General features: G+C 40.5%; 1 protein-coding gene across 10 annotated transcripts in view; it reads right to left on the bottom strand.

Moving 5' to 3' along the window:
• The window catches only part of egfra (epidermal growth factor receptor a (erythroblastic leukemia viral (v-erb-b) oncogene homolog, avian)), a 334197-nt gene that overhangs the window by 144988 nt on the left and 164498 nt on the right, over window positions 1-24711 (bottom strand). For 3 of the 10 annotated variants that reach the window (XM_069912648.1, XM_069912661.1, XM_069912656.1), the window contains exon 2: window positions 830-1051. The exons of 6 other annotated variants lie outside the window; for them this stretch is intronic. The gene's annotated coding sequence lies outside the window, so the exon portion shown is untranslated. Of the gene's footprint in view, window positions 1-829; window positions 1052-13566; window positions 13591-24711 lie in introns of those variants that run through there. One more of the 10 variants, XM_069912679.1, reaches the window with a different exon arrangement.

The following is a 24711-nucleotide window of genomic DNA, read 5'->3' as shown; positions in this document are numbered from 1 at the left end:
CAACACCTCATCTTTCGACTGGGCACCCTCCAATTGGATGGCATTAACATTAATTTCTCTGGCTTTCATTAAAAACCATCCCTCTCCCCTTTCTCTGTCTCCATTTGCACAGACAATCAATTCTCACCCCTCCCCTTATCACATCCAATTATCACCTTTTATTGCTCTAGACTCCTCCCCCACCCAGCATTGTTTGTATCCTGATATTTCCTGTGTTTTGCCCAATTTTCCATTCCTTTAAGAAGGGCTCAGGTTCGAAACATCAGCGATATATCTGTCTCCTATGGATGCTGAGTTCCTCCAGCATATTGATGTGCGTTTACTCGAATCACAGTGTTTCACAGTTCTATGTTTCATATAGGAGTTGCAAAAACTCAATAATGTAAGGGATGCATGAAGTTAAGGGACATTGCCAGAATCCTTCATGACATTGAAACTTTCATAATGCCAATTAACATCATGGACAAATCAGGTCAAAACTGAAAGTTTAAGTGAGTGGAAGGAAATGGGAATTTACATAAGAATGGAGAAGACAGTTGCATTTGGGGTTGATGTAACAGCAACTTAGAGAGAGTAACATACAGGCTTGGCATATCTACAACTGAAGTGCACAACCTGCATTTTAAAAAAAATTATAATGGCAAGCTTAAAGTTGCATATTTCTGTCAAATCCAAGAACAAGTGATGAGCAGGAATATTCATGCAGAGAAAAATGCTGGAAGAACTTAGCAGGCCTCGCGGTGCCTACAGGAAGTAAAGATATATTACCAATGTTTCGGGCCTGAGCTCTTTCTCATACCTTGAGGAAATGTCGATAATATATCCTTACCTCCTATGGGCACTGCGAGACCTGAGTTTCTCCAACATTTCTTTGTTTTTACCACAATCAGCGCCTCTGCAGATTTTCAGGTTTCTCCTCAGAAATATTCATTCAATGATTGGTGTGAACGGAAACTTTCGAGCATGGCAACTGAATACAATAGTTCCTCTGAAGTTTGATCATCATGGCATAAAAGACACCAGGAAAGACTGTGATGAAATAAAATGAACCCTAGAAGTATAAAATTAAGGAATCAGTATAAAAATATCATCATGCTTTTATGGAAAACCTATAAAGCACAAGTTAATCAATTATCTCAACAGTTGGGATCTGTTAAAGATAGATTGCTGAATTCCAATGCCTTGCCTCCAATATGCCCTGTGACTGCCCCAAAGGAAACCTTGACAGTGGTTGCAGTGTATTCAGATATTTAGTAGATACATTATATGTGTGTGTGTGTGTGTGTGTGTGTGTGTGTGTGTGTGTGTGTGTGTGTGTGTGTGTGTATATAACATACACGTTACTGAAATAAACTCACACACAAGCAGCAATATTGCAAATACTAGTTTTATTCAAGCTAACAAATGATAAATGTGTACAAATTGTTGGATAAGCAGTTAGAATGCAATGTACATGTTTTGGATGGCTCAAAATAAGAAGTTCCAGAAATACCACAGCACATGTTCACAAAGAAAATGAAAGAGTTGGAAGTGTAATGATAGAAGGACTGATTTAAGAGGCCAGGTCCATCTTCCCTTCAGCAAAAGAACCAATGAGGGGATTCAGTTGAAAGTAGGATTAATGTGGAGGGTTTCAGTGAGATGGGAGAGGCATATTTGAGACCAAGCAATAGGGAAAATGGAGACTGCTTGGGGAGTTGGGACACGAGGTTTGGACAGCTCAGGCAAACTTCCAGTGCAGATGTAAATCAAATGACCATCTCCCATCTTGTTAACATTTACACTTCATTAATGACAAACACTTTTTTTTCTTTTGCAATTGACAGCTTCGTCAGCAGAACCACTAATTCAAGGAATTATATTTTCTTTCATATACTTGTAATTCAGATCATATTCTAGGTTCTATATATCTCATCAGTTGATCAATATGGAAAATAAAGTCTACTTTGAACACTATTTTGTTTAAAATGCAGCAGTTTGATACAGCAATCCTCAACTAATTTTAAAATTTTCCTCCAATAGTTATCCTCCCCTCATTCTAATATTCATCTACTTTTTAATGAAACTCATTGTTCTCTGCCGAACCACATTGTGTGGTAAGAGCTTTATATACTAAACAACATTCTGCACGAACACATTTTTACAAGCACCCTCCTCATTCTCATTCACTATTTTAAATTACAAACATGAGTCAATACCCAGTGAGCCAGATTATGCTCTCATGATGCAACTTGTGCAGAATATCACTACGATCCAACTTCTTCCTTTTAGCCACCCATATAACCTCTTGGGAGAGATAAGCAAAGACAGCACTTCTGAGTCAACTTTGGAATAACATTTTGGGAAGCATGCCATAAGCCTCATTGAACTTGTACAATTTCAGAAGATCCCAATGACGAAGTTGGAAACTTCAAATCACCCACCCCCACCTTAGACAAAGATGCTTTATTCCACCCTCATATATTTAATTTTGAATGTTTGAGCAGTCAACAATATTGTGTGAAAGAAAGCATCTTCTAGCATCTAACCCAGTGGTTTTCAAACTTTTTCTTTCCACTCACATAAGTATTCCCTATGTCATAGGTGCTCTGTTGGGATTGCTTAAGGTGGGATGTGAGTGAAAATAAAAAGTTTGAAAACCAGTTTTAATTGTATCTAATTAACTCATTATGTGCATAGTTTCATAACTCCAAAGGAAATGGGCGAACAACAATTTTTCTCAAGCAAAATATTTCAGTAACAATTGGGTCCAGAGCAGTGACTCTCAACCTTCCCTTCCCACTCACAGACCACCTTAAGCAATCCCTTACTAATCACGGAGCATAGGGATTAAGGTGGTGTGTGAGTGGAAAGAAAATGTTTGAAAACCACTGATCTGACTTAATGCCACACTGAAATAATTAATATCCCCTGGTCTTCTCTAATGGACCAAGATTAAAGTCTTTAAAATCTACATAAGGCCTGTTCAAATTTAAGCCTCCAAATTAAATCTGATTGATAATTGAATATTGTTGATGGTTTATTTAAGGGCATCTTCTCCTGAGAGCATGAATACATGCTCACTCTGTTTATTCCATTCATCAAAAGGATGACAACTTTGTACATAACAGAGCAATAAACTGTTGGAGGCCCCAGACCTATACACTGTTAGAAGCATAATTTTAAGCTGACGATGTGGAATTGGGATCAAAATGCCTTCTCACCTAGACACGAAATACCTCATGACAACTTACGAAAAAACTCTTCATTTTCTTTCAAACCCTACCAAAGAAACACATCAGCATAGATTTCATTGGAACGAGCGCAGAACATGTATTTGGTGCTCTAGTGTATTTCCCCAGTCTAGTTTTGGAAGGCCCGGCTTGATAACTTGAAAATTCCAAGGTGCTTACTAATGAACAAAGGTGTTTTAAACATTAACTGATGATTAATTTTGAGTGTTTCTGTATGTTAAAAAAACTCTTAAAATGTAATAAATTAAAATATTTAAAAATGAACATTGAAATTAGGAAAAAATAAACAAAAATAACTCTAACATCACAGGAAGTTCAGACCCAATAACTCCAGAGCACACAATTCATCAAGTATATATAGGCGAATCTTACAGAATTCACCCCCTTCAAATGACAGATTTGCATTACAATGTTGTGGAACACACGTAGAATGTGAATGAGACGCAAGGTATATATGATAATTGGAAGGATATATCTTTAGGTTGTATTCCTGCACAGTCCGTGAATCTATGAAGCTTTCAGTAAAGCCCGTGTTGATTAGACATTTAGTGGAATATCCGTTTACCTTCACAGTCACTATGGAGTTGCTGAGCTGGTAAGGTCTGTCCTGATCTAGGACCATTGAGGCCAGGTCCCCGGTGACTCCATACTCCTCACTCAAGTAGCCCCCACCATCCTGGGTTGTCCTGCATGGGTAAGATGGCGTTAACCTCATGGTGCGGCAAGATGCTGCTCTCCTTCCTCCTCCAACGATGATGGCACTGCGTTTGAATTTGGGTCGTGGCAAGATGGCTGCTGAGTATTTTCACACCATTTCCTCCCTGCCACCCTTCATTGGCGTGCAGCATAGCAAGTGGGCTTGGGTGAATTCGGGGCAGATGGCTTGGGGCTGGAATCGGAACTGGAAGTGGTATAGGCTGCGGACTTTCCTGGGCTTCCCCTCACATGAAGACCATCGCCCAATGCCAATTCTTGCCACAGTTGGAACACACTGAGTGTTTGGTCAGGCAACGAGATCAGGGATACTGGCTCTTGCTGCAGGAAAAGTGCTCCCTAGCATGGGAAGCAGAAGCCATTAGGGCTGGGGTAGTGGAAGCAGCTGGTCCTTGGAAGGGGTCACCTGGGTGAGCGAGCTTGCTGACTTCGAGGTTGCTATTCTCGAGCTTGGATTGCTCCAACGATTTGGCCAGTTAAACGTGATTAGCCAGGTCTTTCTTACCCAACTTGAGCAGTTGACTAGAGTGTCCAGGATCTGTTCTTCCTCACAAACGCGGCTCGTAGCTGCTTCATATCTGCACTTCTTGGTAAACGTCCACAGATCAAGCAGGTAGTCATCAATGATCTCTCCTGGCCGTTGGCAACAGAGCGCGTCAGTGCCTCGCTAGGACATTGTTTTGCGACTTCAGGTACAGAGCCTTCAACGCCTCGATGGCAGTGTCATATGTAGTGCAGTCCCTGATGACTTCATACCCTTTCATTCCTACCCTCAAAATAAATGTGGACCTCCTGAGTTCAACGGTGTGGAAGATATCTCTGGTCATGTTCAGGAAGGCCTGGAAGCCGTCCAGGCAGTACATGAACTCCTCAGCCATGTCGAGGGTCTGTCAGCAGCAATACCAGGCTTGAGTAGCACTTCCATCATTTAGGGAATAAGCTAATAAAATTGTAGTGTGAATAAAAGCTCTCACAACTGGAGGGAGAACAAATGCTTTTATTAGCTTATAACGAAGGGTAGAGTTTCATGGTAGTTTTTTGAAGGGTTCTGGGTTTAGGCGGGAAACCAGGGTTATATGTGAGCAGATGGGGACAGAGCCAGCCATCAGCACAACACACCAACAGTGAATCCCAGTTCACTGCAAAAGATCACTTCAGCCGAATATTTCTGAAAATTATCAAGTTTGAGGAAATTAATGTAACATTCCCAGACACAAAGAACCAAATATGAAAATGACCTTAGTTATTTACTATTCGCATTATTCCAATGCGCTGAGGGATAGAGATCTCGTACAAGTTCTAGGTATGGGAAACACTGACAAAAGGAAGATGCAAGATTGTTTGTAAAAGTTAAAACATGACAGTTTCCATCATATTCCAGATTTTCAGCCTATTCACTGTCGAATCACCAGGACTCTCAGGAAGATAGATTTATTTGGCTCTCAGCAATGATTAGAGAAAGCACATTCTTTTTTTGCTACACAATATTTTATTCATCATTCCAAAAATATGCTTCTGGCTATAATTTGCATCATACCAAACTACTTTATCACAGCCGGACCCCATGTTGATTATGGTTCTTGAGTCTTTCAAGTTATTAATCAAATTACATAAAGTCTGTTCCCTAATCATACCATAATACTCTATAGTTTCATCAAAACTTTCCGGTTGTCAAAGAAAATTATCACACAATTCTTTGAATTTATTATTAATTATCCCTATTGCCATTTGTACTTCCCATAGTAATGATAATAAGTTATCGTCATCTACATTGTGCAAAATACATGCCCACCAAAATTCTTACATGCTGCAGCTGAACAGGTTTTTAAAAAAAATGACAGTGTTCCTTAAATTAAATTAATTAAAAAATATATAAATAACAGAAACTATATAGAGATAATAAATATCCAGTTTCCATAGTGCAAGAAAAAATGTGGCATTACAATAGCGCAGACAGGTCTTTTTGTGGTATCTCACATGAAGTTATAAAACCTACGTAATGATGCTTTAATTGCCTATCATTAATAATGGGTTAGTTTATATCAGAATTTTGAAAGCTTCAATTCATTATTTAAGAGCAACTTAAGAAAATCATGATTATAATTAATTTCTGCGGCGACGTCTGCCTGTTTTGTGCATAGCACCCAACAAAGAGTCATTACAAAATGAATGAAAGCATCACCTTCCCAAAACATTTTTTAGTCACCTTAACGGTTTTAAATTTCAAGACTATTATCTTGTTAATAGTTATCTTTCACATGAATGGAAAATTTGTTTGTAGAGTTCTACATTATGGCAAAAAAAATAACATGCACAGGAGAGTTCCCCCGATGTAAAAGTTTATTAATTCATAAAATTATCCAATCTTAGCAGTGATACAACCGTAATTTTGTGCGGTTAGAGATACACAAAATATTGCAAGTTTACAGGTAAAGTTTATTGGTACAACTAATATAATATTCCAAAATGAATACCTGTACAGACAACTTAACACAGTTCAGCTTTGTATGCCTTTAGGAGATTCTAATATACTAGATTGCGGACTTTCAACTGCAAATCAATAAAATATTATTAAAAGGAATGTTATTAAATATTGTTGAACATTTTGAGAAGAAATAGTGTGTGTAGAGAATACACACACACACACACACACATATATAGTGAGGGATTATGTTATATTTTATATAGTATATAGTTATGCTTTAAAGAAGATAAATTGTGGCAGGTTTTTTAGTGTAGGTCACATACAAACACTTCAAAACAAATCTCATTTAAAATGCCAGATCTCTGTTCAAGCCAGATAGTCCAAGCATCAGGTGCCTTTCCAAAAATTTTGAAGAATGCTTATGAGGATTTCACAAGTAGGTGTTAATTGGACATGCTGTGGAGTAATGGATTATTGTTTTTTGGAAAGCAACAGATGTATGAACTCAGAAGATTAGGTCTGGAGCTGCAGTCTGTCTGAGTGCAGATGGCTGTTCAAAGAGGGTCCTATGGTTTTCTCTGAGAGAGAGAGAGAGAGAGAGAGAGAGAGAGAGAGAGAGAGAGAGAGAGAGAGAGAGGGAGATCACTTGACAGTGTTACAGCCAGCAGAAGTAGCTGGGACTGGAACAGGACAAGCTGGCAAGCTTGTGGAAAACCCTGGGTCATGAGTTCTTAGTTCAGCCCTTGTGGTCCATACAACAGGAGAGGACTGGCTGCATAATGTTTCATTTGAAATAAAGGAAACAAAAAGGAACTCTGTGATGACCTGAAAGAAAGATGTTATCATCTGGAAAACCCTGATGGGGCAAGTTTCTTCACCAAGACACTGACGTGGCTGATCGGAAGGAATCAGCTTGTGTCCAACATGCAACAAATCTCTCTCTGAAAACCATCAAGACCTTCCTGAACGGTAACCATTTACCTTTCAAGCATCAAAGCCTGGTGCACTTCATAAATGTTAAATTCTATGCACAGTATAAGAATTGTCTACCAGTGAACTTAGAATGAGAAGTGAGATTGGACTGTGAATCAAATAACTTTTCTGAACTTATATACACATTACATAAACGTGCGCTTAGAATTAGAAGGAGGCTAAGTTAGGTGGGTTGTAATAAGTTAAAGTTTGATCCTGCTTTCATGTTTAAAGAAAATTAAAAGTAACTTTTGTTTAAGTAATCATTTGTCTTGGTGAATTTTTCTATTGCTGCTGGGTTTTGGGGTCCCCTGGGCTCATAATAGTATCTATCTATCTACCAAGAAAGACATCAACAATACTCGATACAGGCGAAAGGCAATAAACATTGTGAAGGACTCCTCACATCCCCTCATGTAAACTATTCTCCCTTCTTCTATCTGGTAGGAGGTACCATAGCACTCAGGTCATTACATCCAGATTGGGAAACAGTTTTTTACCCCAAGCCATCAGGCTCCTGAATTCCCAGAACATATGTGGATAGTGCACTGTGGGCTTTTACTGTATACATCTTAATATTTTAATATTTCAATATGTTTAACTTCCATTCTAACATATTAATATAAATATGCTCCGTGGAGAAAGGCCATCTCGTCTTTACCATGTAAGCAAGGTATGAATGATAAATAAAGTGACGACATGTGTATCTATATACAGGTATACCCTGCTTTACAAAAGTAGAGAATTCCTATAAAACCTTTCATAAACTGGAATGGCGTAAACTGAAGACCCATTCACTACTATTGAAGGATATTTTCATAAAAGCGAAAACCCATTCAAATACCTTTCAGATAGCGATTCGTTTCTTCATAAAAGTGATTTTGCGTAAAGCGAGTATTCATAAAGCAGGGTATCTACATTTTTATATCCATACACAGACACACACACAGAGTATGAATTTTGAAACCAAAAATCCATAACATATTGAAAGTGCTTTGCCCTTTTTAATATGCAACCACTGTTTGGAACATCCCACATCAATATTTCAGTAGAGATATGGAAGAAAAATGGCCTGGTTTCATGTTGCATGGCTTTATTACTACAATGAATATCATTCTAATAAATGGTCTTTGATTAGAAAGATTAACTTTCCACAGATGCTGCCTAATCTGATGTGTTCACATTTCCTATTTTCATTGATGTATCATGAGCTACAAATTGAGATAAGAATATCAATAGCAATGTCATTATTACCTGCTTCACAAAATATGTTGATTTTCTTCTCACTGACATTCACAAACATTAATTGCACTGAAAAGATTTGATGGGAAGAAATAATCACAGAATTCAATCCTTCCCTCTGTCAGATCTAATCTTTTACAAGTGACACATAGTAGAGATCAGATGAATAAGCAATGGAAATAAATTGAGAATGTATATTTTTATGATATTAGAGGCTCAGTGGTTAAATTATCAATCAATCAATTCATTCATATCCCAAATTACGTTGTAGAGGTAGTCCTCAACTTAAGATGGGGTCACTTTCCGGCATTCCCATCATAAGTTGAAAAATTTGTGTTGATAAAGGGCAGTGGGATCAGTATGGGGACCAACACGGGGCTGTGGGGAGATAGTTGGGCAGTGGGATCTTTGTGGGGACTGACACTGGGCTGTGGGGAGAGAGAGAGGCAGTGGGATCAGTGTGGGGACGGACACGGGGCTGTGGGGAGACAGCATGGCAGTGGGATCAGAGTGGGGACTGACACTGCTGTTGGGAGATACCGAACATCATAGCCTAGACAAAATTCGAACCATCGTAACTTTGAAAAATCTTAAGTCAGATGATTGACTATCTGTACAGGCAGGAGGATGGATGTCTTACAGAAAATTTGCAAGTTTGTTAATTGTGGGTCAGGTATCAGAAGATTAAAGTATGGCTAATATTGTTTTCTATTCAAAGAGAATAGAAGGAATAAGCCAGGAAATTAAAGGTTGGTAAATCTTGAGAAATTATTGGAAACAATTCAAATAGGCAGGATTTATATTAACTTGGAAATTGAAGGATTGGTTTTGGGCAATGGGGATACTGTCTCACAAATTTACTCAAGATTTTTGAGGAGTTAACAGAAATGAATGAACGAATGTTATTTACTTGGGTTTTAGCAAAGTACTGTAGGTGGGTCCAGGAGGTTAAGCTACAAGGGAGCTAAAGCGTGTTCGCAAACTGGATCCAAGATGTGGTTGTTAAGTGGTGTTTTTCTGATTGAAAGTATATAACCTGTGGTGTACTACAGGGACCAATATATATATTATACACACACACACACACACACACACACACACACACACACACACACATACCCAGTCACCATACTTGAGGAAGGCAGTGATAGCATTTGGAAGTAACAGAATCAGAATTTATTGTCATAAACATGTCACGAAATTTGTTGTTTTGTGCAGCATCACAGAGGAAACATTTTTAAAAACCACCTTACAAAAGAAATAAAAATATAAGTCAAAATAAGGCAGTGTCTGTGGTTCATTGTTCATTCTGAAATCTAATGGCAGAGGGGAAGAAGCCATATTTGTGCCACTGGGTGTTCATCTTAAAGCTCTTATATCTTTTTTCTGGTGATAGCAGAGTGAAGAGGGCATGGCCTGGGTGGTGAAAGTCCTTGAGGACAGAGGCTGCTTTCTTAAGATACTGTCTCTTGTCGATGTCCATGATGGAGTGATGACTGGTGCCCATGATGTCGCAGGCCACGCTAACAACCATCAGAAGGTTTTTCTTGTCCTGAGTGTTGGCAACTCTACACAAGACATTGATGCAAGCAACCAGTATGCACTCCACAGTGCACCTATAGAGGTTTGCAAGAGTATGGTGACATACTGAATCTCCTCAAACTCCTCACAAAGTATAGCTCGAAGCCTTCTTCATCATTGCATTGACATGAAAGTTCTAGAACAGATCCTCAGAGATGTTGACACACAGGAATTTGCAGTTCTTAACCCTCTCCATTGGTGCTGATTTCCTTCTGAAGTCCACAATCACCATGGTGTCAGCGGCATATTTATAGATAGTATTTACTTAGCCACACTGTCATGGATGTAGAGTGAGTAGAGCAGTGGGGTAAGTGTGTAATGACAGAGTGCTAGTAATCCTCCTGACCACTAGAGGAAGTCAGAGATAGATGGTTGGAGCTCAGTTGGATTCAAGATGATGCCTCCACATGGTCAGAAGTTCTTTAGCTAATAAAGAATAGTTGTTTTAAAGGAACCCAAGTTTCTTTATCACAATAAAAGCAACATCACATGGTACCAAGGGAGAGGTAATCACCAGGAGTGTGCAAAGTGAGAATCAGTCAATATTATCAGAGATATGGAAAGTGCAAAGTATCTTGATGCTGTAAATTTGACTGAAATGTTGACTACAAGTGGAAGTTGTTTAAAATTTTTAAAAATCATGTTGTACCTGCAAGCCATTGGACTCAATAGGAGACCTGATGCACGGAAGTTTGCACTGCTACTTACCATGGTGGGACATCAAGCATTAGAGGTTTTCAATACACCCATTTTTGCTGAGGCAGAAGACCAGGATAAGTTGGACAATGTTATTGAGATGCTTGATGAACATTGTTCACTAAAGAAAAATGAAACATTCGAGAGGTACGTGTTTTTCTCAAGCACGCTGCTGCAGGGAGAGAGCTTTGATAATTTTTTTAATGGACTTTTAATGAAATTAAAAGCAAGAACATGCAATTTTGGATGGCTGCAAGATTCAATGATCTGTGATTAAATTATGTTTGGAATTATTGATAAGAAAGTGTGAGAGAGGTTGCTGTGAGAGACGGAGGTTAGCTTAGCTGCAGCTGTGAAGATATGCCATGCCAGTGAATTAGCTCTACAGTAAGCGAAAAAGTTTGGTGAGAGTGCAAAAGCCAGAGAAGATGAAGGCTGTAGCCACAATGCATGTGCACACACATAAACAAAAAAAAAATAAGATATAGGAAACAACAAAAAAGATGGAGAGACATTTAAGTGCAAATGATGTGGCACTCAACATGCACCAAAAAATTGCCCCGCCTATGGAAAAGTCTGTAATAAGTGCAAAGGTCAGAATTACTATGCAAAGCAATGTTTTTCCAAAGGGAAACAAAACAGAAGTGAAAGCATTCACACTGTACACACTATAGAAGAAAATGCCCTCAGTGTTAGACTTTTTGTTGGCATGGTAATGCATAGACCAACAGACAGTGAACAGCCAAGCATGAACAGAGTCGAGCAGGACAAGTGGACTGTGTCATTATATACAAATGGAGCAAATATTCCTTTCAAGCTGGACACAGGGGCAAAGGTCAATATGATCTGTGAGCGCGACGTCAAGGCAATGAAGATAAAGCCATACATCCATGCAAACCCTGTACAGCTCAAAGCCGACAGTGGACAGAGCATTGACATGAAAGGTACATGTAAACTCAAGGTGAAAGTTAAGATAAAGTTCACAGTAGTCCCAGATGGACATGAATCACTGCTTGGTGACAAACCATGTAAAAACTTAAGCCTAGTCAAGAGGGTCTACCACATGAACAGCGCCAATGAACGGGATCAGCATAGAGGAAATACTGGATCAATTTCCAGTATAGCCACAATCTTCCATTCACTATAAGATACAGTTAAAAGAGGACACACAGCCAGTAGTGCATGCCACAAGGCGGGTTCCAGTGCCACTAAAGAAAAGCTCAAGTAGGAACTCGACCGAATGACAGCACTAGGGGTCATAAAGAAAATGGAGGAGCCCATAGATGGGTGAATTCAATGGTGTGTGTAAAAAAGAATGGTTCTGAGAGGAAGTCAATTAAGGGACATGGTTCTAATTTGACCCTAAAAATGATTGATAAAATTTGAATAATATTTTCAAAAATTTCTAAACTAGTGGGGTGGTATACCACCGGCCTACTGCAGGGAGCAACCTCTGTACCTGCAGGAGTGTAAGGCGACAGGACAACACCTGGCCGGCTGCCAATCAGTCAGCCTGAATGGAACAAGCCCCACCCGGTCGGGTGTCAATCACCCTCCGGGATATAAGCCTGTGCCAGCCTCCCGAGGCCTCACACTGAGTTGTTGCAGCCACAGCCAGCCTGGCTCTGTGGAGGGTTTTGTGGATTAAAGCCTGTTGTTCAGTCTTTACCTTGTGTGTGTCTGATTCTGTCTAACAGCGCACCACAACTAGGGCAAGACCAAAACATAAGTATCAATGAAGCTTCAAGTATTTTACATTTATCACATATAACCATATAACCATTTACGGAGCGGAAACAGGCCATGTTGGCCTTTCGAGTCCACACCGGTTCACTGATTTTGTGCGCCCTCTTCAGGCAATGGTCCCGGTAGATCACGTTGATGGGGGACGTCAGAGTTAAGTTTGTTTTTAAATACACAGAGTTGTGGATGCCTGGAATGCCTTGCCAGGGATGGTGGTGGAGGCTGAAACATTAGGGGCATTTAAAAGGCTTTTAGACAGGCACATGGATGAAAGAAAAATAAAAGGTTACAGGGTAGAGAGCGTTTAGTACTTTTATTTGGAAGGAATATATGGGTCGGCAAAACATCGAGGGCCAAAGGACCTGTACTGTGCTGTAATGTTCTATGTTCTATGACTGAGACAACAGGGCATTAGCTTGTGGCTACAGCTTAGGTAGGGTACTGTGCTGCAGAGCCAAAGCAAACACTGGGCACTCTGTTCCACACCCAGAGGGAGAGGGCAATGGGCATGTGCTCCGGAGGCAGAGGAGTCACTAGGTGCTTTACTCCCAAGGCAACGGGCTGAAACATTGTCCCATAGGCCAGAGAGCCTCAAAGAGAACACCAGTCCATGCAACAAAAGAATTGCCCAGGTGTTACAAGTAGTATGAGTAACTCTCTTGGCTGATTTCTCTAAATGGGACTTGCCGGACAACAGACAACTTGCAGATTTACAATAAATGAATGGCATACTCAGAGATATCTTTAATCTTTTACTCAAAGTCCCGTCCCCCCCCCACCCCCGTTTCATACCAGTACCAAAGCAAAGCACGATCATGGCCCTAAATAACTACTAACATGGCTCTGACATCCATCATCACATTGTGCTTTGAGAGTTGTGTGTACACCCTTGAGGAGCACAGGTGTTGAGTGTAATTGTGGCTCACATTAACACTTCTGTCCAAGCCATCTTTGACTCACTTCAACTTGTCGAGTGTCCCAATGAATCCATGGTATATACCATCTCTCTAGCCATCCATTCGGCCCTGGAAGCCAAGGACACCCATGTCAGACTACTGTTTATTGATTGCAACTGCACCTTAAATACCAAATACTTGTACCCAATAAACTCAACCTCAAATATTGTGACTTTGGCCTCAGTGACCCCCTTCTTCAATTGGGTCTTTACTTTCCTGCCTAATAGACTGCAAACAACAAAAATGGGTAACAAGATCTCCTCCTCAATCACACTCATCATCCTCAAGAATGTGTACTCAGTCTACTGCTATGTTCCCTCTATACCCAAACTGTATAGTCAAACACCCATCCAACTCCTTGTTCAAATACACTGATGACACCACAAGGGTGGGCTAAATATCATATAATGAGACAGAATACAGAAAGAAGATTGAAAGTCAGATAGCCTCGGACCAAAATAATAAACTCTGTCTCAAAATCAGTAAGATAAAGAAGCTGATCATAGACTTTAGGAGAGGGGGTACAGCCGAGATCAATGTGTTGACTTAGAGATAGAAAATAGCTTCTAGTTCCTGGGAGTAGGCATTTCACATAGTGGATCAATGTCAAAATTTAAAAAAAACAGATAGTTTGGCTTTTGAAATATGTGCTCTCTATGCAATTCACTTTGAATTGCAACAATGTACCTTTACATGTGCTAAGTACATGAAGAGCACCTGTGTTGTTTTCAGTTCGTACTGACTTTCGCCTTCTAATGAAGAAGTCAAGGGTCCAGTACAGAGGCCCAGGTTTTGAAGTTTGTTGACCAGCACTGGTGTTGAAGGCTGAGCTATAGTAGATGAACAACAGCTGTATGTATGAGTTGCTGCTTTCTAGGTGATCCAGAGTTTGGTGAAGAGCCAGTAATATTGTGTCCGCTGTGGAGCAATTGTGATAGTAGGCAAATTGCAGAGGGTGCAGAGTATATGTTCATTCTGGCCTTGATCATAATCAAAGCATTTCATCACAGTAGATATTAGTGCAACTGGGCAATAGTTGTTGAGGCAGCTCACTCTGCTCTTGGGCACCTGATTGATTAATGCCCTTTTGAAGCAGAAGTGATTGACAGAGTTGCCCGGAACAGAGAACTTCACTTACATGGAAAGAGATTGTATACCTTGGTTTATTCTTACTAGAAAGGCTAAGGTTTAACCTTGTAGAGGTTTATAACATCAGAAGAAACATGGATAGGGCAGACAGAATCGTTTCTGCAGGTAACAAAACAAGTGAATTTAAGTTTAATGTAAGAAGGGAGACATTTAAAGGAGATCTGAGGGAGAACTTATTCTGAGGATATGGGTAATATTGAATAAGCTGAGAGAGGAAACGGTAGTGGTCGATATAAATTCAACATATAATGATCATATGAACAGGGATAGGAAAATAATTTGAGGTATGGGCTGACACAAGCAAATTGAATTAGGTTGGAGGGTCTCATGGTAGGCCACTGTGCAAATTGGGTCAAAAGGCCCATTTCTGTGCTGTCCAACTTGATGATTAATGATAAACGGAAGCATATGAATTGACCAATCAACAAAGTCCAAATGTGGCACAATCAAAATTACATTATTATTTTTCCATCTAAATCTCACATCTAAATGTGAGAACATCCAAATAAAGTTTAGGAAACTATCTGTTGAAAATTCAAAATACCCATCAGCCATATTACATATTTCACAAATCACATTTTAAATTAGTCAGCTAATGCATCCTGAAGATTACTTTATGGATCACACAATTAATTTATTTACACAATGCTTCAAGTATACACAACATGATATATCAAATGGGAAAGTGCAGCTACATATTGAAAAATTATGGTCCAAATTTCCTTTGACTATGCAGAATGTGGACATCATTCATATAGTTTAATATTGAACCTAAAATTAAATGGCCATTTTTGAAACTGATTTATCAGTACACTCAGATTTCAGTCTGGTTCCTATCAGCATTAAACAGATAACTCTACAAACAAACATCTTGCTGCATAGTTTCTTAAGGAGGAAGAAAATATTTTAGAAAACATCTGTCTCTCAACAATATATTAACTTAAAGTTGAATTATACCTTTGTAAAACAGCTGCGGCCCTGTGATTATGGAAACTCATCTTTGTCTCTCACGTGAGTGCAGGAATTAATTTAGAGTTGCTCTCTCTTCTGTTAAAGATCAACATCAGTTTGTTCCAGTGATCATATTAATTTCAAATGGAAAAGTCGTATGTTCTTTTCATGAAAGGTCATCGACTTGAAATGTAAATTTTGTTTGTGTCCACAGATGCTGTCTAACTTGCTGAGATTTACCAACATTTATTTACTTATGAATACCCAGCTGTTTAATTCACCTGGAATACATGGTAGAATATTTTTTGAAAAATCTAGATGTACAGCATAGTTACAGGCCCTTCCAGCCTACTCAATACTGCAATTAACCTACAACTCCTGTACCTCTTGAAGGGGGGCGGAAAGCAGAGCTCCCAGAGGAAACCCAGGAAGACGCAGGGAGAATGTCCAAACTCCTTCCAGCTATGCTGGATTTGAACCTGGGTCACTGGTGCTGAAGCAGCTACACTAACTGTGCTGTCCAATCAATATGAAATGGGAATAAGACATAATCATCTTGAAATATTGCACTTTATTTTTAATGTTTTTGCTCGTAGAACTGCTTACATTGTGGCAACGCACATTCACGTAGCAGTGAATCAGCCCCACTGGTCATGCACAGTCGATGGTGCAACCGCAGCAAGGATGGCTTTGTGGAACCGTCTCTTCCAGTCCAGACCAGAAGGCCACATATGCACTTGCGTCATCAGGATGCAAGTGTCGGGACTTTGGGGGTGGAACGGAATAAGGCTTAAAGGCTACAGCGCGAGAAAGCAGTTGTGATACCGGAGCTCACAGCCTGTTTTCTCAGTCTCTGCGCTGCACTCACTCGTAACACGCCACATTGGTGACCCCGACAAGTATCCATGTTCTAAAGACTCGAAACAACAGAAAAAGCAGCTGTAGGTGCCGCTGCATTGAAGCTGCCGACTATCTGGGCAAACAGGCCACACACTTGGTTCGGCCAAGCAGAGGCCCAGTTCCATGTCAAACAGATAACCTTCAATTCAACGAGATGCTTCTACATCATGAGCTCGCTCGACCAGGAAACCGCCTCACGTGTCGATGACCTCATTCAAGCACTGGCAGAGGAAGGTAAATTCATGGCTCTGAAAAAGCTCCTCATCAGATGTATGGCCTCTCACTACGTGAGCGAGCAGCCAGGCTCCTGCACTTGGATGGCCTAGGTGATAGGATCCCTCTGCCCTCATGGACAAGATGCACACGCTGGTGGAAGGGCACAAGCCCTGCCTCATGTTGAAACAGGTGTTCCTCAAGCAGATGCTCGAGGACATCAGGCTCCTCTTGGCTGATGCCAATTTCATTGATCCCCGCAAAGTTGCAGCTCAGGTGCATGTTCTCTTCCTTCCAAAGTGTGAAGCCATAGACTCCATCAAACGTGTTTCGCGGCCACCACTGAGGACAATGCCCAAGTCTAGTCCACCACATGAGAAGGCCCTACCCCTTCAGAGGTAGAGGCCAGATCCAAAATGGTGTTTCAATCACCAATGTTGTGGGGGGGGGGGGGGTCCACCCGCAGATTCCACCAGCCATGTTTGTTCCTGGGAAACTATCTGACCAGCTGCCGTTGCAGCGGAAGGCCAACCAAATAGCCATCTCCATGTCTGGGACAGCATCTCAGGCCGCAAGTTACTGGTGGACACGGGGGGGGGGGGCAGAGATTAGTGTCATATCCTCCTACAGCACTCAAGACTTAGACCTGCATGAGAGCACACGGTCCTTCCCTTCAGGCTACCAATAACACTGCCATCCAAACCTTCAGAAAAAGATGGATTCCGGTATGTTTTGGCGACAGCACATTCGAGTGGTCCTTCATGCTTGCTGCGGTGGACAAAACCCTGCTTGGTGCAGATTTCCTCTGGGCCCACTCCCTGCTTGTCAATCTCTAGGGCAAGTGGCTAGTCCATGCTCAGACCTTCCACGCATTGCCCCTCAACAGATCAAATGAACTGCCCACCCAGCTCACTTCAGTGGAGACAAGGCATGGCTAGTATGGCCAACTCCTCACAGATTTTCCCTCCATTTTGTTCCCACATTTCACAAAACCATATTACTACTACTGGTCCACCATTGCATTCACGTGCCTGCCACCTGGCCACAAACAAACTCAACCTTGCCAAGGAAGAGTTTAGGTGCATGGAGGAGCTGGGCATCATCTGTCATTCCAATAGTACATGGGACTCACCCCTCCACTTGGTGCCTAAGTCCAATGGCAGCTGGAGGCCCTGTGGCGATTACAGACGTCTCAACAATGCAACAACACTGGACCGCTAGCCAATTCCCCATATCCAGGATTTTGCAGTGAATCTTCATGGCGCAAAGCTCTTCTTCAAAGACGACCTAATCTGGGGATACCATCAGATTCCCATACACCCAGAAAATGTCCAAAAGACCACGATCATCACCCCGTTCGACCAGATGAAGTTCCTACTCATGCTGTTTGGTTTGAAAAACACAGCACAGACCTTTCAGTGCCTCAAGGACGCGGTTGGCAGAGACTTGCCTTTCCTCTTCATCTACCTTGATGACATCCTGGTAGCCAGCAGTTTGCCTGCAGAACACATGACACACCTCCGTCAGCTGTTCACTCACCTCACACAGTTCAGCCTCACTGTTAATCCAGAGAAGTGCCAGTTCAGCCTCACGGAAATAGACTTTCTGGGCCACAAGATGACCCCAGCTGGCGCCACCCCTTTACCAGACAAAGTCGATGCCATCTGGCAGTTTACCAGACCAACAACACTGAAGAGATTTCAGGAATTCATGGGTATGGTGAATTTCTAGGCAGGAAGGTCGCGTATGTGCTTGCGTCATTGGGACACAAGTGTCGGGACGTTAGGAGCAGGACCGAGACAGGGCTTAAAGGCTGCAGCGTGAGAATCAAATTAAAGCAGATGTGATACCAGAGCTCACAGCCTCACAGTCTCTTTGCTGCTCTCACTCACAACTTGCTATAACATAATGAAATAATTACAATTCAATCCATCAACCTTAACATAGCCCAATAGAATATTGTCAGTAAGTGATTTAGTAGCAATGGAAGCAGATCGAGGGAGAAGTGGTTACATTAAACCTACAAATTGAAGATGAAATGTGCATCTGTACACAAAATGCACTAATCACATTTCGGAAATGCCTCAGCAACATACAGTAATGTAATTTGACAAATCAATCTTCTCTTCAGCATTTTAATTCAACACTACTATATACGCATTGAACAAATGGTTCCACTTTAAACACTTCAGGGTCAGTATTATCACAGTGTAAATTGACCTTGCATTGACGTCTTTCAGGCAATAAACTCCACTGCAATTCACCTTAGTTTATTTACCAACCTGACTCATGGCTTTATTTAATGCACTGTACCCAAATTATTTTGGTGTTAAGATTTGAATTAATCCTAATGCAAATACATTATTTTGTTCACAATATGTGAAAGTAGCCATTTATACTGAAGAAAGATTTTTTTAAAGTTTTGGCACTTAGTATATTTTGTTTGGTTAGGACATAACTTATTAACTTACCAATTGTGCGTGTAACTGTAGCAAAATATGTCAGATACAGCCAATAATAGCTGACATAAAAAGTCACGTCAATGTACAAGGCAGGAAATCAAAGTAATACTGTACACAATTTAATAAACTAAGAGCAACATCTGAATATATTTCGAATAAAGTAAATGCAGATGATGCCGCTTTAGTTGCCCATTCAGAGCCAGCTCTCCAGCGCTTGACATCCTGTTTTGCGGAAACTGCCAAAATGTTTGGCCTGGAAGTCAGCCTGAAGAAAACTGAGGTCCTCCCCACCATGACTACCAGCACCCCCACATCTCCATCGGGCACACAAAACTCAAAACGGTCAACCAGTTTACCTATCTCGGCTGCACCATTTCATCAGATGCAAGGATCGACCACGAGATAGACAAGAGACTCGCCAAGGCAAATAGCGCCTTTGGAAGACTACACAAAAGAGTCTGGAAAAACAACCAACTGAAAAACCTCACAAAGATTAGCGTATACAGAGCCGTTGTCGTACCCACACTCCTGTTCGGCTCCGAATCATGGGTCCTCTATCGGCATCAAATGTGTGCAGACAACTAATGCAATAATCATCGTCTCTTGAAATCCACTGGAGTTTGTGTGACTACAACATTCATTGCTAGATTGTCAGAAGGCCCTATTCAATTGAAGAAGATTGTGTGAGAAATAAGAGTTCACAACTAAGTTTTAAAAAATAGATTAGCCAATATAATTTCACTTTTCATAGTCAACGTGTTATATCCTTGTGTAAGTGTTTGTGAAATCATCTCCTATGAGAGGAGAATGAGCTGTAATGATTTTGGTAGTACCAAATTTTCAGCAAATAAAGGTCATCGTGGGGGGGGGTGGGGTGGTGTGCTCTCTAAAAATTATGCATAAACTCAGTTGGATTTATTTTTATAGATTGATTTTCCAGTGTCCATAGGGTGTCTAACAGTAATCTTACAAGCAAAATATTCACAATCACAGCACAGTAACCTCATCAATAAGCATATTTGGGAGGTTCTGGATTAAGTTCCTAAACTTCATTTAGAATGATAATACCATGGAGAAGTAAACGGCCCAAGTTTGCAAACAGCTGCATGAGAACTGCAACAGCTTGGGAAAAGGAACGTTCCCAGCAACAATTATCAAGGAAAAGCAAGAAAGCTGTCGTGTAATATGAACTGCAGGCAACCTAGAACAAGATAAAGAACTGTGGTTAGAATGATAACAATCTGAAGCAGCTACCTGAAGCTCCATCATCAAGGAAAGAAAGAGGATAGGTGGAGCAGATAGGAGCTGTTACAAAATTGTTACAGAAATCAAAAGGACAAGATTAGCCAGATGCAGGTGCTGGAGAATAAACTGGAGCTCATTCTTCATAAAGAAAGATGTAATGTTGGAAGCCAGCCTGGTGGAGTCTCAGTAACTTTGGCAGCCAACATCAAGTTAAAGATGGCTCACTCTCAGTGTTGCACAGACTAGGCCAAAAAAATGAGTAATCAGGTCCAAAAGGTTAGAGCAAGACAAGTTGGTAAGCAGAGACCGTGTGTGAGAGAAGGTTGCTTTTGTGGTAGGAAGTCTGTGACCAGTGTTCAACGGGAACTGATGCTGGAGCTCTTGCTATTTGTCATAAACATTAATAATGTGGAATATTAATAGAGAGGATATGCTGTTGTTTGAAGATGACACAGAAAATTGTGGTGTGGTTGATTGTATGGTTTTATGATCAGTTAACTGTTGTTTAACATGGATAAAGGGAAGATCAAATAAATGGCAGAAAAGTGGAATATTTGGGTGTTTCTCAGAGGTGAGCAGAGAGCCACAGGGATTAGTGCTAGGCTCGCAACAGTTGACAATATGCATTAAGAATCTGGAAACATGGACTGAGTGGAGTGAACCTAAGTTAATTGATGACACCAGACTGAGTGAGTGGAAAAGCACATTGTGCAGAGGATGCAGAGAGATTTAGAGAGGTTAAGTGAGTGCAATGTATCTGGCAGATAGAGTACAATGTTGTGAGCACAAAGTCATCCACTCAGGAAGGAAAAAATAGTAAACACAAACACACACAGAGTTTGAGTGTAGGGTTTACAGTGTGTCTGTGCACAATGGTCTGGAGATATGGCGTAAGACAGCATGGTTGGCATAGTGGTAAGTCCTACGCCTTTATAGCACCAGTGATGGGGACTTGGGTTTGAATCCTGCGCTATCTATAAGGAGGTTGTACGTTCTTTCCATGTCTGTGTGAGTTTTCCCTGGGGGATCCAGTTTCTTCCCACCAATTGAAACAGACCAGGGGGAGTGTAGGATAATTGGGTGCAAATTGGGTGGCATGGACTGTTGGGCTGAAATGGCCTGTTACCATGCTGTACATCTAAATTTTAGTTTAAAAATACACTGTTTCGTCAGGTTGTATGTATATACAATCGGATGACAATAAATGATCTTGTTAATTTGAAAACAATGTAATGGATGAGGTTATTGTTTTCAAATAAAAAGTGCACACATCTTTGACCTTTCTATAAAGAATGCAAATTGATACATAACCACAACGGTTGGGAACAGCACAAGTTGATTATGCTCTGAAACTAAACCAGCATTGTGGCTGAGACATTATAATAGTTGGATCGATTACATTTTTATTTTAATTAATAATTAACAGACTTTCATTTGAGCGCACAGCAAAACCTTTCCACAATCTGCTGAGTCTCATTCACTCTTGATCCACTAAATGAAACTTCATCTGAAATTCCAGATTTATTTTTCCAAAACTATTTCATTATTAAGCAAGAGAAACCCAGTGCTTGGCAGGGATTTACTGTCAACCTGTACCAAGGTTAGAACCATGAGGAGCATGCACATTGTGACTAGAGTTTAATTTTAAATTGCTTGATGCATAACATTTATTTAATTACACAGAGAATTTCTAATCCAAGTCAAATAATATGTTTTGGTTTAATTACTACTCAGTTTACTGCATACTTTAATAAAGCTCCTGTAACTTCTGGACTTTGGAAAGATGAACAATAACCACTCAATCAGGGCATGACTGAGGCTATAAATCATTATTTGAAAGGGTACAGTGCAGCAATACACATTAGAACAGATTATAGAATACCTCAATTCATTGTGAAGAAAATAATAGTGAATCATTGATTTTTGGTTCTAGTAGCTCCAAGATAGCTATCTTGACAGTGCCAATACTTAAGAGTTTTTGTTTACTGTTTCCCCATTAAAAAGAGTATCCAAAGAATTTGAAGAAATTACAATAGATTGTTCCTACTGCTCAACTCTAATCAGTGAGGATTGGTGAGAACATCTTGACAATCTGCACCAGTGCTGGGATTTACCAACATTTATTTACTTATGATTACCCAGCTGTTTAATTCACCTGGAATACATGGTAGAATATTTTTTGAAAAATCTAGATGTACAGCATAGTTACAGGCCCTTCCAGCCCACTCAATACTGCAATTAACCTACAACTCCTGTACCTTTTGAAGGGGAGCAGAAAGCAGAGCTCCCAGAGGAAACCCAGGAAGACGCAAGGAGAATGATGTCCAAACTCCTTCCAGCTATGCTGGATTTGAACCTGGGTCACTGGTGCTGAAGCAGCTACACTAACTGTGCTGTCCAATCAATCTGAAATGGGAATAAGACATAATCATCTTGAAATATTGCACTTTATTTTTAATGTTTTTGCTCGTAGAACTGCTTACATTGTGGCGACGCACATTCATGTAGCAGTGAATCAGCCCCACTGGTCATGCACAGCTGGAGCTCCCACAGGGCTGCACTCTTAGACCCCGTGCTCTACTCACTGTTCACCTATGACTGTGTAGCTCAGTATGACAACACTGTTTACAAATTTGCTGATGATCCCATGGCATTGGTTTGTATAAAAAGGGGCGAGGAGTCAGCGTACAGGAAGGAGATTGGAAACTTGGCTGAATGGTGCACCAACAACAACTTCGTACTCAATGCCACCAAAACCAAGGAGTTGATTATTGACTTCAGAAAGGGGAAAAAAAAAATCCAGTGTTCATTGAGGGATCAGAGGTGGGGAGGGTGAGTAAATTTAAGTTCTTGGGAGTCACCATCTTGGAGGATCTTTCCTGGACCCAACACACTAATGAGCAGCATCAATCATCAGGATCCACATCACTCTGAACATGCTCCGTTCTCGCTGCTAAGATCAAGAAAGAGGTAGAGTTGCCACAAGACTAGTGCCACCAGATTCAGGAACAGTGGCTATCCCTCAACCTCAACAACAAACTGAATCAGGGACTCATTTAAGGACTCTTATTTTTGCATTTTATTGATTTTTTTTCTTTGTATTGTAATGTCAGTTTTTTTACATTTCTTTATTTGTTTAAGTGTATGTTAATACAGTTTTTTTGCACTACCAACAAGTGGTAATTCTGCCTCACCCACAGGAGAAAGAATCTCAGGGTTGTATGTGATGTCATGTATGTACTCTGACAATAAATCTGAATCTGAGATCGGAAGTGATCTCATCTACCAATCAAGGGTTAGATCTGCCCACCTGTGAGGTTGAGGTAAGATTGGTTCTTGCAGCTGATGTGTGATTCATCCTCTGGATGTCAATCAATTGTTAAACCTGCCCACAGGTGAGTCTGATGCGCGATTGGTCTGAGCATGTCACGTGAATAGGCCCTGCATTGAAAAGCCATACATCGAGCCTGTTTGGTCTCATTTTGCTGTTGCCTTAAGATCAGCACTGAAGTTTAGGCTGCCGGCCTCAAGCTGGCACCACAGAACCGACTGCAATGGGTCCATCCTGGTACCTGTACCGTGGTCAATGCTGGAAACCAGGTTCATATGACATACTTGTTAGTTGTAATTAATTTAATGTTCATTAGTGTGGTGTGCCTGTGGGTGGATGGGCATTATGTGTTTAATCCTTACATTTTCAATTGGGAATTCAGAATCTTTAGCAGGAATTTATTTGCACCTCATGTGTAGTTATTTGTGTATTATTCTGGGTTAGTCAATGTGAGTTCCTTCCCTTTTATGAGTTCCCGTGTGTAAATAAAGACCACTATTTGTTGATAACACGTCCAGCTTTGACTCTCTTTGAACCTATTCTGAAAACAACAGAGAGGCATTTGCTGAGTCTCAGGTGGCACAATTTCTATCCCTGGATAGTATGATTTCATGGGATGCTTAAAATGTGCAATGGCAAGAAGATGAAAGAACTGTTTCCACAAAAGATATTTAATGGAAATTGACAATACATTAAAGTAAGGGTGGGAACAAACTCTGAACTGTTTTCCTTTTGTAAATTATTTATTGTGAATAAAGTCTATTTTTGGTTCATAAAAAGTACAACAATCTAATGCAAAAATATTATTTTCTTTAATACATTCTTACTGCTTCAAGTTTATTATCATCAGACTGTATACAACTCGATGAAACAGCTTTGGACAAAATGGTGCAAACAT

The sequence above is a fragment of the Narcine bancroftii genome, chromosome 1 (assembly GCF_036971445.1).
Source record: "Narcine bancroftii isolate sNarBan1 chromosome 1, sNarBan1.hap1, whole genome shotgun sequence".
Classification (NCBI taxonomy): domain Eukaryota; kingdom Metazoa; phylum Chordata; class Chondrichthyes; order Torpediniformes; family Narcinidae; genus Narcine; species Narcine bancroftii.
This window is presented reverse-complemented; position numbering and strand designations above follow the sequence as displayed.